Source organism: Aphelocoma coerulescens, chromosome 4, assembly GCF_041296385.1.
Source record: "Aphelocoma coerulescens isolate FSJ_1873_10779 chromosome 4, UR_Acoe_1.0, whole genome shotgun sequence".
Lineage (NCBI taxonomy): Eukaryota > Metazoa > Chordata > Aves > Passeriformes > Corvidae > Aphelocoma > Aphelocoma coerulescens.
This window is the reverse complement of record NC_091017.1, coordinates 42,963,265-42,975,553: the sequence shown is the minus strand read 5'-3', so window position 1 is coordinate 42,975,553 and position 12,289 is coordinate 42,963,265. Positions and strand designations below refer to the sequence as shown.

At 34.9% G+C, this 12,289-nt stretch overlaps 1 long non-coding RNA gene across 1 annotated transcript; it reads left to right on the top strand.

The window, feature by feature from the left end:
• The first annotated feature begins 8,029 nt into the window (after positions 1 to 8,029).
• LOC138109044 (uncharacterized) lies at positions 8,030 to 11,632 on the top strand. Its single transcript, XR_011150228.1, has 3 exons — positions 8,030 to 8,202; positions 9,939 to 10,014; positions 10,869 to 11,632. It is a non-coding gene; the product is annotated as an uncharacterized lncRNA (long non-coding RNA).
• The last annotated feature ends 657 nt before the right edge of the window (positions 11,633 to 12,289 follow it).

Sequence of the window (12,289 nt, the reverse complement as noted above, 5' to 3'; positions counted from 1 at the left end):
TCTACAGCTTCCTGAGGAGGAAAGGTGGCAAGGGAGGTGCTGAGTTCTTCTCCCTGGTATCCCCTGGTAGGATGTGTGGGAGTGGTTCAAAGCTGTGCCAGGGAAGGTTTAGACTGGACATTAGAAAGCATTTCTTTACTGAAAGGTTAGTCAAACTCTGGAATATGTTTCCTAAAGAGGTGGTTCATTCCCTGAGCTTGTCAGTGTTTTAGAGGAGTTTGGACAAAGACCTTAATAATTTTCTCTGATTTTTGATTGGCCTTGAAGTGCCTAGGCATTTGGACTGGATGATTGTTGCAGGTTCCTTCCAAATGAAATATTCTATAATATAATATAATATAGTATAATATAATATAATATAATATAATATAATATAATATAATATAATATAATATAACAATATTATATTGCACTTTTGAAAAGCTGCACACTGATGACAATAGGATGCAAAGTGTTAGATTGCAGTCTCTGGACTGACAAATGTGCCTTTCAAAACATTTGAGAGATTACAGATGGAATGTACATAAAGTATGAAGTCAAATGTGTGCATACAAAAAATCAAGATAAATAATTCCAATGTAAAAATCAAATTTAACGAGAAAATATCCAAATACTTTATAACTCTCATTTACTGAAGCACTGAAGTGTTATGTGGAATGAAAATATTTTAAATTTCTTCTTAGATGATCTTGACAGACCAATCTGTAGTATGTTTGACATCAGGGCTTTCTCTCTGTCAGATATTACATGGTAGGTAACCTAAAAAATCCTCATTTGTTCATATCTCGGGTTGATAACCTCTTTTACAACAGTTGCAGAGGGCATGATGAGCAGCACAAAGCTGGATATTTGTCTGTACTTGGTCTTTAGGCCACAGGTGTTACATTTTTCTGACTTTAGTGCAGGCAGATACCACGTAAAAGCTGCTTTTTCATTTAAGGACTTGCTAGTTTCCTCCCAGCTCATGCCCAAAGCTTTTGTGTAAGTATTTTGAAAATGTCCAACACAAATTCCTGTAGACCTGTCATATGGACAAGCTCTCAACAGGGTAAGAAAGCAGAAGGCTGGAAGATTGTGAGTATTCCTTCTGTCAACCCTTTTATGAGCAGCTTTCATCATTCAAAGGCACTTTCTTCTGGAAAAAAGGAAAATGTTCACCCTGTTAAGCAACTCAAGCTGTGTAAAGCCATTCCACATTTGGTAGAAACCAGCTTCTGAATTTGATTTAGTTTTTGTATAAATTACTGCTGTCACCCATAGGTTCAAAAGTGACTGACCTTCCAAAAAGTTATGATCAAATCTTATTAATTTGAAGCAGCCTGTTCGCTGCTTTCCGATTTATTCCTCCATTTGCTAGAACACTGAACACAACTAAATCTTGCTTTATCAAGAAATGTTTGACCTCCAGGAAAGAGTTCTTCCCCCTTTGTAAAACTTTGAGTATAATAATAAGCTAAAACTTATTAACAATACTCTTTACTTAGATAATAGATGGGTTTTTAGTCTACCAATGTGAAATAACTTTATTTGTTAATTGCTGGCTGATTTAAATATATTCAAATTTTCATGTAATGTACCACATATGCTCATGCTGAAACCTTCAGAAATACATGCTTGGTTGTGAAAAGCCTAGAAAATTCAGTTTTCCACAACAGTTGCTTGGGGTCTGTAAGCTTTCCTGATACTAGATAGACATAACCTCTTTTCTTTCTAGGTTTTTGAATAAGAACTAGGTCTCATTATCTCTACTGTTCTCATTTATTAGGCTTCCAAAAACATGGGGTGTTAAACTCATTTATCTCCCAATTCACTAAATCAAAAATAGAGTTTTATGTTTAGAACTGTTAGGGTGAATCAAGACTTCACCAGCTGGGAAGCAGAATGATGTTTCCATCTGAAACAGATTTAAAAATAAAAGTTTATTCCTTCTCTTTAAGTACTTACAGTGAAAGTGTCTCTACAAACTCTGAGGTGATCTCAGTATTTATTTCTGTCTATTGTTAGGGTTTTTTTCAGTTTATCAAACTATGTGGCTTTTTTAAATTAGGAATTTATCTAACTATATGTACTCATTTTCCCCAGTAGGGAATATCCAAATCTATTGATGTACTCTATTTTCTAGATGCCTTTTATCCCATATAGCTCTTCTCTGGACTCCTCTCAGCTTTTCTAGATTTTCTAGAAATGTGGTGGCAGAAATAGTTTTATTTCTGAACCAGCTGCCGCATAACTAGTGCCAAGCAGGCTGAGAGTTCTGCTGGTAGTTGTTGCTTCATTCCATAATTGGCAAGTAATTTTGGTGGAATTGGGTAGTGATGTTAATCGCGAATTTGTTTCCCCTTCCTCTACTCCTGTGTTACTGTATTTTAAACTGACTAAGTGGGTTTTTTTCTTTTCCTCAGGTTGTATTTTTGTTTGTTTGTATGCATGTTTGGTTGGTTTTTATTTGGTGCTTTGTTTTTTTGGGGTTTTTTTGAGTTTCAGTTATGGCTTGGCAGAGGGTCAGAAGAGTTCTCACTAATATTAAAAAAAGAGAAACTATAAAATTTTAATCTGGTTTTCAAAGGGTGGATACCCCTTCTTTCCCAGTACAGTACAAATATTTAAAAGTTGTATTCTGTCCTTATTAGGATAGTTATCATTTGTCATTAATAACTACTCTTGAACAATTACTTCTCCATTTCCCTCAGTTTGAATATTTAAGTGGTTTATAGTTCTTTTTTCACAGTTTCTAAAACTGGAAAATTCAGTAACCTGCTAAAATTTTGAAAAATAATTCCTAGTGAGGTAGAGGTTACCCTAGCTAATTTCTTCTGCACTCTACTGTGAATTCTATTAGGATTGGCTCTACTTATCCCTTGAATTCTTTCTTTGGCTGTTTTCCTAGACTGCTCTGATTTTGTAATCCTTTATAAATGCAATAACCTGTTGGGAGGAGGGTTTACACACCAAACTAAAGATGTCATTTTTTTCCCTGTGTCGTTTATGAATCACTCTTTAAATCAGTAAAGATCTGTTTGATGTAATTTTATCAGCACACAAAACAAGTAGCATAATCATTTAACCTGTTAGCAAGCAACAGTTTGTAAAGTCTTTCCCAGTAATGTTTCTCCCCTCTTTTTCACATCTGCCCTCTTTCTGTCCTCAAGTAACTTCCAAAGAGATTTTCAAAATAAGTCATAAATGAAAGCTTTGATTCTTTAATAAACCACAGGGATAGATACACTACAAAAGCAGAAACTTTCATCTAAGACTGGGACTTTTTCTTATCTCTCAACTACCTGGATGTACACATCTACCTAGAGATTTTTAGGACTCTCACTGTATCTTCAGTTTTATAATACTGATGTCTTTGCCTGGGAAATGATAACACAATTATATCTGCCTTTAATTTTGTGATGGGAAAAGTGATCAAATTCAGATAACATTGTTTAGAGCACCCTCTCTTTTGTGTTTGGCCACTGAGGGAAATGGCCAGCCTTCCACAGAACAACAAAAGTAATAAAAGGTTAAATATTATGCTCAAAAATTCTAATGGATAGATATTTTCTTTATTTTTTTTCTGTGCTGAGCTAGCCTGGTGTGAACCCAGGTAAAACATTTCATTCCTTTCTTATGTTTCAGTACAATATTAGTTCTCTTCTCTTCTTATTTTTCTTTTTTATTATTATTATTAATTTCTTTTAGTGTGGTTTTTTTGCTTTGATTTTTTTTATTCATTAACTGTATCTACCTCTATAGATAAAATATTTTTTTTTTCATGGAAAGAAGACATAAGTAATTTATGAAGAATGGTAGAAAACCTTTAGGAAAATATACATTTTCTTCATAAATGCAGCCATCATATTTTCTATGAAGCCTTGTCATTCATGAGGTAACACTGATGCATTTCATATCAACTATCTGTACTGTTCAGATTAGTAGAATTTCAAGTGGGGTTTAAGTGATATTCACAAGGAAGGCAACATAACTTACCTTATTACTTTTGGCTAGAATGCCCTACCTGTGAGAGCTATAGCTAGACATAAGAAGAGAAAGTGGTAATGTGTGGTTTTTAGAAGACACATTTCATGCTTTTATCTTGTCAGGCACTTTGGATTAGATCCCATTTGGGACTTTGGGGGCACACGCGAAGGACTGCCAAATTTAGCTTCAAATTTGGCTCCAGGGTAAAACTCAGGACTCTAGGTAAAAAACCTTGGATTTTTTAATGTGTAACTCCACAAAGGATTAGACACTTCAGAATAAGAGCCAAATTATGTTTTAAAAAAAAGAAAAAAAAAAGAAAAGGAAAAAAAAGTTTACAGGTAGGGTGACTTGAAAATTTATTTCCACTGGTTAACATGGACATGCTTGAATTGATTCTCTAGATAAAGATCCAGATCGTTGTAATCACTCCTAAATTTCAAAAATAAAAATTTTAAAAATCTCATAGTGCTGTTTAGGCAAAATAGGTCAGTGGCAGGAAGGCCTAGACTCCTTTTTATGTCTTCTCTCAAAGTAGTCTTTACATCTTACACCAAATGTACAAGCAGCCGTAGGAAAGCACATGGAATTAATGGCTTGTTTTACTTTGTGGAACATAGAAAAAAATTCACTGACAACATCATAAAATCATTTGACTAAGGAATTCAGTGGTCTTGATTTTCTTGTTTATCCTGTAGGTTATTGTTCCCTTGATTTTTTAGATCTTATTTGTTCCATTCATGAAGAAGAGAAAATGGGTCTTCCAGGTGAGCACTCAGAGATATTGGATGATTCTTCATACTCTTTCCACTGTGGGGGCCAGGTGAATGAATGTACATGAGTAAAGTGTGCTGCTTTGAAGAGAAAATTGAGACCTATGCTATGAACTGTTGGTGTGTCAGCTGTGGTAAATTGGATGATGAGAAAATCTATAGGTATTATTGTTGACATTAAAAATAAACTGGAGGAGATAAGATTTCTGAACAGAGATTAAAGACTGTCATAGGCAGAGAAAAACCCCATTCATACAAAAAGCTGAGTGATTTAGTAGCAAACATGTAGGTTGAAAGAACTGCCTGACTCTCATGATTTGTGAACTGAATAGGCTACCAGGTATCAGAATTTTCTTGCTATAAAATATATATCCAAAATACCCATTTGAAACTCATAGAAGCACAGTCTGAACCACAATAAACATGGGGAGGAGCTATTAAAGAAATCACTCACTTGAAAGTGGCAAGCATTAAATTAGCCTCCTGAATATTGCTTTGTGTGAAACATTGTTGCATTGTGTGATACATTTTTGGATCCACAGGCATTCCACCTACCTGCCAAACTGAAGTAGCATCATGAAAAAACAACATAGACATGTACCCCCTGCATAACAAGCAAAACAGTCTGAAGAGCTAGGGCTGCTCTGGGGCAAATCTCTCCATCTGATCTCAATGGGATAAAGTGGAAAGAATGCATTCATGTTTTATGCAACATCTGTAAGAAAGGAGTAGGTTTTCCTACCAGAAGAATGCCATCAAACAAACCCTGAGTTCTTTCCTTTCCCTGCTTTAAAAATGCCATCCAATTTATATTTGGAAAAGGTCTCTAAATTCAACATCAGAATTCTAGGGGGTCAGAACAGACAGGCATTAAGCTTTTGCGAGATTAAAACTAAAAAGTTAACTTTACAATTTATACAAAAATGAGTCACTTTCTCTGAGAGAAATTTCACTTTTATTTGATTTTGTGTATTTTGAAAAGTACTTTAAGTAGCTCCACGAGTTTAAGAGCCTCTGCAGATTACTGTTATTAAATAAGATTCTGTTATTCATGATGCTAATTGTATGTTGCAATAGTACCTACAGTATTAAAGCATTTTCCAGACTAGGAAAATAATGTGCTTCTTGTCCAGAAAGCTTCTTAAGTAACAGAATAAATAGGCAGAACAATGTGAAACAAACAGAGGAGGAAAAAAGAGCAAGTGTAAGAAATATGGTGATAATTGCTCCCCCAGGCCCTTCCAGGAATTTGTCATGCAGTATAGTATCTGGAAAGAAAAAGAATAAAACAGAAAAGGGGGAGGGGAAAGAAAAAAGGAAAAAGAAAAGTCAGTCTCTTCTAAGCATTTTAGCCAGGATCACTGACACTGAATCACTCTAAAGAACCATTGCTGGCAGGAATTATATTCTTGTGGCTGATAAGCACTTTCAAGAATGTTGCTCCAATAATTTATTTTAAAATAAATTTATTCCCTTTCAGCAAAAATGAGAATGAGATCCGAATATTTTATTTTTTATTAAGAAGATGTCAGTTTTGTATATCATGATAAAGGGCTGAATGTATTGTCGTGATATTTGATGGGTTAAGAAATCCAGGAAAGAATCTCTGGATTATTTTGATGGCTAATGTAAGAAAAGAGTGGAACAACAAGTTGAACTTTTTGTGTTTGTGTGTGTGTTTATATTGCAATACAGAAAAGATTGGTATCTAATGCATGGTGCTTTTTAAGCTTAGTATACGTAAAAGCCCTGATAAAGTGATTCAGTTCATCAGCAGACACTACATTTCTTCCTACTAGGTGTTACAGAGGGGAATAAACTAGTTTGCTTCTGTTAGACTGAGCTGTCACTTCAGTTCTCTTTCCTGCCTTATCAAAAGGAAAGAGCTGTAAAATTTTCTGGTTTCAAGGTGAACTTTCCCTCCCATCAACCCAAAGAGGAAAATCTGATTCACTCAGATTTAAATGTTCAGTAATCTGATTATCATTTTTCTATGAGGTAATCCAATTCATTTTAAGCAAATGCAAGAGTTTCAATCTTCAGCTTTATTTTCAGGTTTATCTATTTGGAAGTTCATGAAGTTTTAGAAGTGCTAGCTACATTATTTCTCTTTTGCCATTTCTTGACCATAAAGGCAGTCATGATTAAATACCAACAGAGTGCACAGCTCACATATATATATATGTTTTTTAGATGGTGAACTTTCCTTAGATCAGCTTTTTCTGTAATGTTTCTGTAGCTACTGTGGGGTTTTTTGCTGGTTTTGTCTGTAGTTTCTTTGCTTGTTTTTACACAGTTTTTTATTGCATGCATGGTAGTTTAGAGCAGAAAGTCTTAAATAAGCAGTCACAGAATAATTTGTAGCCCAAAGTCTGAGTGAGAAGCAGAAAACAGAACCTTGAGTCTGTTTTCCTAGTTTGAAAAAGGACTTTCTTTGTTCAGTATTCTGTGTTTCTCCATTGTAAGCAAGTTTCTTTGCACAAAATAATTAAACTGTTGTTGATACAAAACAGAATTAATCCAAATTTGCAGCATGACACTTAACAAGTGATGCAATCTGTGAAAAATTTGAGCTTATTTAATCCAGATGAAACTTTCAGTTTAAAATGGATGCATTAAATTCCATCAAATTTAATTTTCGAAGTAGATTAAGTTTCAAATCTCATACTACGATTCCTCCCATCCAGCACTGCCGGATCAACACGTCCACTTACTCCCTTAGTCATTGAATGCAACTGGAGGCATGGAAAACAACCATAGGACTGCTCAAGAATGAGGGTTATTCAGTTCTTTTTGGGTACATGTACATATTGGTTGAATAAGAAAATTAAAAGTAACTTTGGATTTGTTTTTATTGCAGTTTAAGTTTCCTGTGAATACAGTTTCTTAGTGTCTGTGGATACAGTTTTGTTTTCATTGGTGTTGCAACTTTAATTTACTCAATACTATTTCCTTGGGAGAATGTGAAGGATAAGATAAGAATTATTTTTTCTATAGAGAAACCATGATGAAAAAACTTTACCTTGTGTATCTATTATTTGTTGACCTCTCCATTATTGCTGCATTTAACAATTAATATATTTGTGAAAATACAAATACAAGTTTTTGCTACAATTCTCTTCTGACTGCTTCAGACCTAAAGGGCTTCAGTGGGCACATTGAGCTGATCTGCAAAATGACTTTGAGAAAAATACCAATTTCTTTAAGTGAAATGCTTGACAGTGTTGCAAATAGTCCCCTTTAAACTGTGTTTAGTGATCTGATATCCACTATAGAATCAAAGATTTTTTTTTTTTTTTTTTTTTTTTTTTTTTTTTTTTTTTTTTTTTACTATAGTCCCTAATGAGACTTAGATCTGCCTGCTTGCAGAGTTCCCTTTCTTTACCATGAGTGCCCAGGAAGCATATATATGCATATAGACCCAGAGAAGGCCAGAGAAAAAAATTACATCCTAACCTAAAAGGTAGGAAGTGAAACGTGTTAGAACGGAAAGGATACTCCAGGTGTTTGAATTGCTGAATCTAATTTCGCGTTGCTTTACTGTAAGGTTTTACCTCCTCACAAGTGCATGTCACGTTTCAGCAGGGGACGGCGAGGAGCAGCGCCTCTCCTGCCGTGTGGGCATTCTGCTGCTGGGCTGATCGGCTTTTGTATGGAAAACGAGGGTATTGAGGGAGAACTGCTCCGCAGTCTGGTGAGAAATAGCGGGGAATTAACTCAGAGGATCGAGAGCTGGCGCTGATGAGGTCTTTGTGTTGCCCACTTTGAAAGATGTGTATGCACAAGGGCAGAATAACCGAGGCAAAAACTAAGCCGTGGCTGTACAGAACTGTAAGAGAACTTTAAGGGAGGGGAAGAATTTATTCTGATCTCTGGAAAAACAGATGTAAAACAAGTCTCCTTAGAGAGCAATACCGCTTTATATTAGCAGCTGGCAAGGAGTGAGCAGTGTGAGTAGCCTAACCTGCTCCTCCACATGTGTTGGAAAGGAAAGAAAGGAAAAGAAAGCAGACTACATTATTTGACTGTAGCCAGAAACTCTCAGAGGAGAGATCGAGGCCCGGTTAATCCAGCCAAAGGAAACACAGAGTTAAAGTGTTTTATTTCTCCACTGGGGATTCACAGCCTAGAACCCTGTCAGAAATGTAAGCACTTGTTGCAAAAGATAGCATTTTTCTGGCTGAAAAATTCTGTGCTATAGCTGGAGGAGGATCTTTTCCTTGGAAATTAAAACATAAGAAACATGGATTAAACTCAGAATACAAAATGAAAAAGTATCCAAAAAATTTAATTTGAAATTGATGCGTATTACAAATTCAGGGAGCTATCACAGTGCCTCAACAGATGAGACTGTGACTGGAACAAAATATCAGATTCCAGTTAGAGACAAAAACAATTAAACTACATTAACTCAAATGAAGCTTGAGAGCTGCAAACATTCTGCCTTCTATAAAAATTGAGTATAGCTGAGCAATGAGTGATTTGAAGATGTTTAGGGAAACTGTATATCATACATGGGTCACCTATAATCAGCATCCTGGTCACTCAAACCTCATAAATGTCTTCTGTTAATTCAGCTGCAGCACTGTGAAGGTCAAGAATAAACACTTTCCAGAAAAATGCATTTACTACCTCACAACACCACCAGTGCTTATAATTCTAATAGCATTTCTGAGACTGCAAAGATATCAATGTTATTTTACTAACTATGTTTTGTGTTTGATAGTTTGATTTTACATTTTTCTAAACTGACTGCTAACCAGGTGTTAATGCTGTTAATTTTGAAACTTTATTGTTGGATTTTTGTGTTTTGCTGTCGTGGAGGCTTTTCTAGTGTTCTAGTTAGTGCTAGGTGGAGTGTGAGAATTTTAGTGAAATTTTTCTTAAACAAGTGGTAGGCCATAATTCACTAAATAAAAGTATTTCTGGTTCTACTAGATGAACTAGAAAGATAAGCTTTAAAAATTAATGTTTAAGAAAAGAAAAAAGCTACATTTCCCCTCTCTTCCACTTGCATCCTCCTCATCATTGCCTCTTGTAGTTTAAAATATTTTTTGCAGCAGCTGATTATTCAAGGTTATCTGTGAATTAATCCATAGGATTTTTACATTATTTCTCTAAATATGTGTTTTAAATTTAGCAGAAAACTGTTTTAAAATAAGAATTTTTTAATTTTAAGCATAACTTATTTTACCCTAGAGAAAAGGATCCTGTCCATGCTTGTGATACATTTTAAAGAAGGATTCTTAGATGGTCACTTAAACAAGAATTTCAGGTCAGTACTTTTGTGCTAGGCACAGATAATGCAATCAGGCATCCAGAAAATATGAACCTGGAGGCTTGATGTGCAAAACTGAGGAACACTTCGAGATAAACTTTTGTGAAATGTACTCTGAGCATAAATCTGTGAGCTTTATACCCTCTTGAATTAGATTTACTCATAATTTATTTATCTCTAGCTGAAATATGCCTTAATCAATGTAATTTAATGTATACTTGAGGGTTTCCTTGAAGACTATTTTTAATTTTTTAATTTCTATTTTAATTCCTTTGCATTTATCATTTGTTGGCAAAGTACCTCCGCCTGAAGAATGAAAAGGACTAGCAAACAGAACATCCTTCATTCTCTTAGTTTATATTAATTTATATATGCTGAACTTTGAGTGCATATAATGAATTTATACAGTTAAAATATATGAACCAGTTAGTAGTTGATCTTGAAAGAAAAATGAGTTATACAGGAGCTCAAAAGACCTGAAATTCTATTGCAGCTGTATTAATATATGTTTCCAAGCACATCTGGTCTAGAGCAGGAAGAAAACAAACAAATGCCAACAATTAAAAAAACCCAGGACACTTATCTCTAGAGAACAGATCATGCTGAGACACAGCTTTTCTATATAAAACTGCTTCTTCAAGGGGAGACAAAATAAACACGAGCCTTGCAGCAACTGCATGGGGCCACCCACCAAAGGAAAAGAAATGGGGGCCCATGAAGTCTTCTCGGACTTTCTTGCTTGTGCTCCAAGAAAAATAAACAGTCATGGAAAGGGAGTGGAACTAGTTAGCTTTAAGATGTTTATCCTCCTTCTAAAAGTATTTTTTAAACTTACAATTCTTTTTCACTAGCTCAGAAAATGAGAAGGATTGAGAAGAGAATTGAAAGAAGAAGAGAAACATTAAAAAAAGAGAGAGCAATGAGAACTTGCTGAAGTTGAACTGAAGAAGAAAAGAGCCAATTGTCAGAGTAAAGATGAGACAAAAATAGACCAGAAGTCTAAATGCAGCCCTCAGAATGACGATAATTCAAGACAAGTGAGGCAATAAAGAGAAATTCAAAAGGAGGTAGTTCTACATCCATAGAAAGACTAAATCTCACATGCCAGCAAGATTCAAGAGGTGATACCTCAGATGCATAAGGACTGAGGCTCAGGCAGAGGCTTGGAACTCTGCACAGGATCTTTCAGTTGCAATTCTAGAAATCTAGAAGGTTCAAAAAGAGAGGAGGAGGATATCAAGAATGAACAGCAAATTGCAATACTGAAATCATGCTAAACCAGTGGGCAGGAAAAATGAAATATAGTAGAGAGAGAGATATATTCAAATATATTTTTTTTTTCCAGTCATATAAAGTGTTTAAAATTCATGTGATAGGTTTTCTGTATCAGAACAATTTAAGGTCTTTTCATTTATTGTTCTTGATGTGTTTTTTTTAATGGAAAACCTCATAGATAGCATTATTTTTTGCCAGAAGGTGATAATCAAGGACAGAATAAGCATACTGTAGATAAAACAAGCAGCCAAATTAAAGCTTATCAAAGTTATATATAACTTCACACAGCATTAATTTTCAGTGTAAAACATCTGTAATGTACTGAGCTAAATTATGAATATTCAATTCCATCTTGCTTTAATTTTATTAATGGTATCAATATTTACTATGCCATATGCAAAGATAATTAGAATAATAGCATTGCATCAATACACATGAGTTGTCTTCATTTGCATGGATCATAAATGCTGTATAAAACTTTATATTGGGAACACGTAGGTCAAGTTCTGTTTCAATTATTCAAGTCAATTTTACATGTGTTGGACTTGCTTGAGTTTCAAGCTATGACAGAGAATATACCTTGTCATGATCCACATGGGAATCACTTTGTTCACAAATGAAGTGCAACCATCCCTAGAGTGAACATCTGCTAGTTTTAGTAGCATACTGCAGCATTACACAAGAAAAGAATCTAACTGTTGAACTAACCACTGGATGACCAGGGTGTTTCCAGTGCACAAAGCTTACACATCACGTGCTATGTCCCCCAATTGCCTTCTTGATAAGTTGGTTTGCATCAAAACCGGTGGTGTTTAAAATGGTGTGGTTCCCCTGGTGTAAGCAGAACTAAAATATCATGACACACAACCCCAGACTGAATTTTATGTAACCTGTGTGACTTGAATTTTCAAAATCAAAGTTCCAGTGGGAGAAAAACCTATCTATAAATAATGTTCCAGGAGTAAATAGCAAATAAGAGAAACACAAGTGAGAGAAA